General features: G+C 44.3%; 1 protein-coding gene across 1 annotated transcript in view; it reads left to right on the forward strand.

Annotated features, from left to right (window-relative positions):
* The first annotated feature begins 6,705 nt into the window (after positions 1-6,705).
* The window catches only part of LOC110302372 (glutathione S-transferase A2-like), a 73,446-nt gene continuing 72,751 nt past the window's right edge, over positions 6,706-7,400 (forward strand). The window contains exon 1 of the mRNA XM_029481348.1: positions 6,706-6,824. The gene's annotated coding sequence lies outside the window, so the exon portion shown is untranslated. The remainder of the gene's footprint in view (positions 6,825-7,400) is intronic.

Below are 7,400 nucleotides of genomic sequence, written 5' to 3' on the forward strand. Positions count from 1 at the left end.
AGACAGCGAGCTCAGAGTTCCAGGTTTTTCCTGTACAGTTAGGAACTCTAGCAGCAGGAGATACCGAGCCGGTTGAATTGATGCATGCACGGCAAAGCTAATCCTGAGCCACACTGGCTGTTCTTTTCATTTGATTTTGTGATACAGGAAGATGAACTTATAGCCTCATACAGCTCTATCACTAGGCTGTGTCCCCAGCCCTCTATTTCAACCTTAGCTTATTATTTGTGTGTGTGTGTGTGTGTGTGTGTGCAGGTGCCTTTCTGCATTAGCATTGGAACCTCTGGAGCTAGAAATACAGGCAGTAGTTACTACCTTATATGGATACTGGAAAACAAACCCCAGACCTCTAAAAGAGCACTTAACCTCTGGACTGTTTCTTCAGCCTCCATCTTAAGTATCTTGAAAAGACAAGGCTTTACCATGTGACCTTGGCCAGCTGGAAACTCCGTGTGTAGCTCAGGTTAGCCATGGCATTACCTTTCCTGCTCCACCTGACAAGTACTAGGATTATAGGCATGGGGCACCATTTTTCATTTTATTGTGAAATGGGGGTCTTGCTGATGTGCCCAGGCTAGACTACACTTAGCTTGGCATCCATTTCAGTACCCCAGGTAGCTTGGATTACAGCTTGTGCCACTAGAATGGCTCAGTCTGACCCTTCTGCTTCCTATGTTATGAAAGGCTACCTACACTGTGGGACAGAGCATCACACAGAGCTACACTAAGCTGCAGATGCTGGACCATGGCCCGCTGAACAGGGTTATATAATAATAATAATAATAATAATAATAATAATAATAATAATAATAAAGGGATTTTTCTGCTTCCAGCTTCCTCCTCGCTACTCGGCTCCCTGACTTTGAAGGTCCATTTGCTTCATGACTTTTTTCCTAATATTAATTTATTATGGGCAAAATGATGATATTATATTAAAATTCTAGTATATTTTAAAAGACTATTAATTTTCAACACTTTCTCAAATCTAATGCATATTATTTTATGTTCCTTACAATATTTGTGTGCATATGTTCTTATATTCATATAATTGGACAGAGCAGTTGCACATACTGGTTCTTTTCACTAAAAGCTCATTAAAATATTACATTACCCTATTCCCTGAATTTCCATGACAGCATAAAATTAATGCACAGAACTGACAAAAAAGACAAAATACACAGAGACATTCATAAGCACACACACACTTGCACGTAACATCTAACTAAACCACTCTAAGAAAAACAGTTCATTGTCACTCAAGAAAATGTATATTAGTATAATTTTTCCCCAGTGTCTACAGTCTTATCAGATTAAAGGTTGCTGTGCAGGAAACACGGCTGCAAATAGGGGTGCCATGATTAACACTCAGTCCCTGACCACTTTAGTTCCCACCATAAGCTTATAAAGCGCATGTTAACATCTTCCCTCTCCACGGATAGGAAATCCATACCAGCAAGACAGCGCAGAGCCAAACGCCAGTGCCATGATCTTAGTTCAAGCAGTCTAAATGCAAAAAGCACAGCTTATAAATAGTACACCCAGAAGGAGCTGTTGCCTGTCCCAGGTCTGTGTATGTCAGGAGAAACTTCCAGCGGGCAGTGACAAGTTCCCTGAGCATGAGTTAACCAGAAGCCGGAAGTGTTGCAAGAGAGAGCCAACACTACAGGGTTTTCATGCCTCTCAGAGGAGTGCGGGTGGGCAGACGCTCTGATGGTGATCTGTCTAGAAGGAAGAGTGGCTGAGATGAGGAAGGCTTCGAATGACCGCTGGCCCACGCAGGCTTCACAAACCGCTGGGATTCACCCTGAAGGCAATAACGGTTCCCTAGAAGGTTTAATGGCACAGAGTTACAGAGCCTCTAAGGTAGGGTTCTGGATGCAGGATGCCGGCAAAATCAGTAGTACAAGAGGGCAGGCTGTGAGTAAAGCAACTGGCCAGAGAGCCTGAGGACAAAGCAGGGAGGTCTGTAAGGAGACTGGGGTACTTGGACCAAGGCAAGTTTCCAGCCTGGACATCAGCAGGCACCAAAACCATTGATCGTGTGTCTCTGAGACTGAAAACTTGATCTTGGCTTAAGATGTGGGTCACTGAGGAGGTGTCAGGTAGCACACCCAAAAAGCAGATGGACAGGGTCCAAGTATCCAGAACAAAAGTCTGATGTGTCTCAGAACCTGCTAAGTTGCTGAAATCACCAGCTCTTGTGGTCTGAGGGAGTTGGTGTGCTGCACTATAGGTGAGTTTTTTTCGAGACAGAGTTTCTCTGTGTAACCCTGGCTGTCCTGGTATTCCCTCTGTAGACCAGGCTGGCCTTGAACGCGAAGATCTACCTCCTCACCCTCACTAACTCCTTGACCTCAAAGATACACACATACACACCCAACTCCAAAATTCAGGGGTGGGGGTGTCCAATATGTGCATCCAAACAATCAAAGAGTTTGCAACTATCAAAACAAAGCAAAGCCAAATGAAGTTCTTTATGAACTTAGGGGTGAAAATTCTGTGACCTTGGTGCAAAGTTCCTGAAGCGCAAAAGCATGCTGTCCTTGTGAGAGAATAGGAGGTCATGAGGAAGCACACAGGTAAATTCAGAAAGGGGAAAAGGCCAGAAATCAATGGCATTGCATGCCATAAAGAATAGGGCAGGCCAAACCAAATGGCTGGAAACACCACTGTGGTGAAAAGCGGGACACAGGGTTCTCTAAAGACACAACTCTGTGTGACCCTAGCTGATTGGACCTTGGTAAAATATTGTGTTACAGGAAATGGTGATTAATAAAAAGCAAACATGGGCTGGCAAGATGGCTCAGCAGGTAAGAGCACTGACTGTTCTTCCAAAGGTCCTGAGTTAAAATCTCAGCAACCACATGGTGGCTCACGACCACCTGTAATGAGATCTGACCCATCTGAAGACAGCTACAGTGTACTTATGTATAATAATAAATAAATCTTTGAGCAAGTAGAGGTCCTTAAAATTCAGTTCCCCACAACCACATGAAGGCTCACAACCATCTGTACAGCTACAGTGTACCATATGCATAATAAATAAATATATAAATAAATAAATAAATATATCTTTTAAAAAAATCTGTAAATAAAAAGCAAACGGTGCCAAAGTGGAAGACAAAGCTAACACCCAACAGCATCCCAAACAAATACTTAACCCTCCATAAGGAGTTAGGGCAGACTAGAAGCCACTTCAAAAACCTCAGGAAGCAGCATTCTAAGCAGAGAATGGACAGCTTACAACAAAATAAACAAAGCAACAACAATACTTGACAGACACCTCATTAGTCTGTTACTCTAAGCACTAATAACAATCACATGTTTCTATGCCTATTGGGAGTGAAGACATGCATTTACACATATCAAGCTAGGTTTGTCACCCATCAGAGATAGGGTTGCATTAATAATTGATGAAATAGGTTAGATTTAAAAGCTAACATCGGTATGAACTTATCATTTTAAATCACTCAGGTACAAATAAATTAAGAGCTGCGGGGAGAACTGCACACGTGTGTCTTAGTTACTCTTCCGTTGCTGTGATAAGACATCTTGACCAAGCCAACTTAAGACAAGTTCATTGAGGGCTTTCAGGTTCAAGCAGTAAGTTCATGAAAGTCACAGTGACGAACAAGGCACTAGCGCTGGTAGGCATGGTGCTGGAGCAGTAAGAGGAGAGCTCGCATCTGGATCAACAAACACCTGGTAGAGAGCTAACTATGAATAGTGTGGACTTTTAAAACCTAAGCCTACCCTCCAACACACACCCATGATGTACCTTCTCTAATAAGGCCACACCTCCTAATCCTTCCCAGACAGTTCTAAAATTGGGGACCATTTATTCAAACATACGAGCCAATGGGAGCCATTCTCACTCAAACCACCACAGCATGGTGGGTTAAGTACACCCTATACCATTGCCTGTAGATGTGCATGTATAGGTGGGCCAATCACACACGCTAGGATCACCTCACATAGAACTGTATGTATATATGATAAAGCACACATGCTAGGATCATGTGTAAGTGGGTTAAATACATATTTGGTACATAGAATTTTATGTATATATATATATATATATATATATATATATATATATATATGGGCTAATCATACAGTCTAGGATCATTGCATATAGAACTGTGGATGTAGGTGGGTTAGACACACTCCTTAGTATCAGTACATGTGTATCTCATACACTTGTACGTATGAGTGGGTTAAACATACGTGCTGGGATCATGGTACATAGAATAGTGTGTATGGTACAGATAAACACATACAATAGGGTTATTGCACATGTAACTGTATGTCTGGGTGACTTAAACATACATACTAGGACCATGAAGGCCTCAGAAGCAATAAGTACACACAGAGGCCAGTTCCTCATTTTGAATACTATTTCCAACAGATAAAAACACATGGCAAAATGGCTGGGTTCAGTGGAGCAGGAAGTGCTGACTAATAAAAAGCAAAGAGGAGACCAAAGTAGACTAGAGAGAAGATGACGATATCCCTATAGTCTACAGAGACTCACACCCTATGTAATAAACATGACAGTGTATGGGAGTCACATGCAGAAAAGAGCATCAAGTATGTGATATTTTGCACACAAATATCTAATACTCCTCAACATATCCAACTCATGAAGGAAGACAAAGAATGACATAGAGAAAGGTACAACACAGAGGTGGCATCTAGAAAACAGTCACACACTTCTAGATTAACAGGTACACAGAGATAGATTAACAGGCAAACAGAGATAGATAAACTGTCACATGCTTCTAGATTAACTGACTCCAACCTTCGAGCTTTTCCATGATAGGGCTCTGCCCCAGGCTCCTGGGAGCATGGCAGAGCAGGCTATACCACCAAGCTGCACTCCCAGCCCCGTGAAACTTTTCTGAAGCTCAAGTAATTTTAAAGAACACATTGGAAGGACACATTAAGTTTTTATTGCAGATGAAAGTTCAGGAGTTGCACCAAAGAACTTGGACATTTGTTAGTCTGGTGGAGTAGCACATGACAAATCATCCAACTGTCCTTTGTATACCTGCACACAGGGACACATCTCCAACACTCAAGGGAAGTTAGTCACATGTCCATCGTGGCCTCTCTCTGCTGCACACCTGGCCAGCCATGGGAACTTGGAACCAAGCCCTGGAGAATTCTTCGCTCAGGGCTTCACTCCATCGGGAAAGGGACCTGGTGGAGGCAGTGCAGCATGCTCAGAGGATGGAGAGGATGGAGAGGAAAAGGCTGAAGAGGATGGAGAGGAAAAGGCTGAAGAGGATGGAGAGAAGGAGGGCCAGCTGAAGAAACCTGAGTGTGGAGCCTGGACTGCAGAGAAAGGCTAAAGTGCAGGCAGGCTTGAAGAACAGGGCCTCCACATGACCACAGGCAAATGGCACAGAACAGACAGGGAGCTGAGCGCTTCCTTTCCAGGCTGGGACAATGCACTCAGCTCTAAGGCAAAGGCAGTCCTCAGCAGGACTCCTGACTCAGCCCTTGCTGTGCACTGTAGATCTCCCAGTTGTCTCTGCTGGGTCTTGGCATTGCTCTCCTGGGACATCTCCTTTCACCACGGGTTTCCTTCCCTCCTCTGCCATAGGCTGTCAGGNGGTGACAGGGACTCTTTCATGAGCAGTGCAAACGCAACTCATCCCTGTGGCTGAGGCCCTGTGCTGGTGCTCATGTGTCTACCATGAAATGCGGAATGGCTAGGTTGTCATCTGTTTTTAGCAAAGTGAAGGGCCCTTGAAGAATGAAATTCTATAGCTGAAGAGAAATTAGCAGTGGACATCAAGATAAAAAGAGGCCAGCCTTGCTCTCTGGTAGGGTATACAGCCTCAGGCATGTGACAGGCATCTCGGAGGCCAGCCAGATCATCAGGTAATGATTAATAACCAAGACCCATGAACCAAGGATTAACTAACATCACGAATCAGCTTGTGGGTGTGTGAGTGAGGTCAGCGAGAATGACCTTGTTGTGGATAAGAGCCATGTCTGAACTTGGCAGGAAGGATCAGTAATTCTCACTAGCTTGGAAATGGCATTGCTAATGGTGACAAAGCAACTTTCCCACAGGAGTAACTGCAGGGACTCACAGGCTGCACTGAGAGCTAGAGCAGACTGCACAGAGTGTGACTTGTCACCAGATAAAGATAAAGATCTGTGTCCCTCCTTTCTGCCCACAGGCTCTTGATTTTTTTTTAATCAAAGCAGGACAAAGATTAAGATAGATATCATGCTATTGCAGGATTTTAATATAACATGCTTCATCAGATAAAATAAGCAGGGAGCAGTGTGACCTGTTGTGTCCAACTTAGCCTTGAATTTGAGACAGTGCATTAATTCTGCAATTTAGGGCTCCTTAACAAGCCATCCCTCAAACCCAATAGTTTAATGTCACATTGTTACATAGCAGAGGGTTCCCAGGTTGACTCTGTGGTATTATTTCTTCTCCTAGTGCAGTTTTTCCTCCTTCCTTTCTTCCCTTCTTAGCCAAGATGTCTCTTTCGGGTTACTCACAGGAGCATGGAGGAGAGGTGACTTAGAGGCCCATAAGCATGACACCAAGAACTTCATGAATGGAGCCAGATCTTCAGGGAAAGGTGGTGGCTTGTCAGCCCCTCCCGCTGATTTGGCACCTTTCAGCTCTATCATGAAACTCTGGAATCTTGGACTCTATGTGTGTCTATGGGAGGGGCTGTTCCCTCTTTGTCCCCACACCCTGGGTAAGAATTGTCACCTTACTAAAGTAGCGTGCACACTCCTCTGGAGCTGGACTGGGAGCTGAGTGGAGAAGAAGCCAGGACTCTCACTAGGTCAGTATTCTCTCTTATAACCCGTGGAACCTGTTCTCAGGTCTGCAGCACAGCAAACTAGTTTTTCAGTGTTATATTTAGTTAGCATGCACTGATTGCCCAAAATAACTGGATTTATTAGGTAGTTCTTACCCCTGTATATAATAGGCTTTGCTCATATTCAATGTCCATTACGATTGATTTACCTGCATTTGGTTCTGGTTCATATGCATTGCTTTGAGACTGAACATCCAGTAGCCACCTATTGNTCCCCCTCTATTCCTTCTTTCGGTTCTCCCTCCCTCCTCGTCCCTTTTCCCTCCATCTTTCCCTCCTCCAGTCTCCCGTCCTCCTCTTCTGTCCTTTCTTCTTCCCTTCTGTTCCTTCCTCCTCTCCTGCTCCTCTTTATTCCCCTTCTGCTTCTCTGTGTGTCCCCTCCTTCCTGCCCCTCCTTCAGTGTCACTGAGCCAAAGGGTGGGGTTTAATGGATTTGCAGGGGAATCTAAGGGCATGGGATTTAGGATAGTGAGGAGTGGGCCTGGCCTGGCCTCTCAGGCAAAATGAAGATCAACACTGCTCTTCTCTTGAACTGCAACC

The sequence above is a fragment of the Mus caroli genome, chromosome 9 (assembly GCF_900094665.2).
Source record: "Mus caroli chromosome 9, CAROLI_EIJ_v1.1, whole genome shotgun sequence".
NCBI lineage: Eukaryota > Metazoa > Chordata > Mammalia > Rodentia > Muridae > Mus > Mus caroli.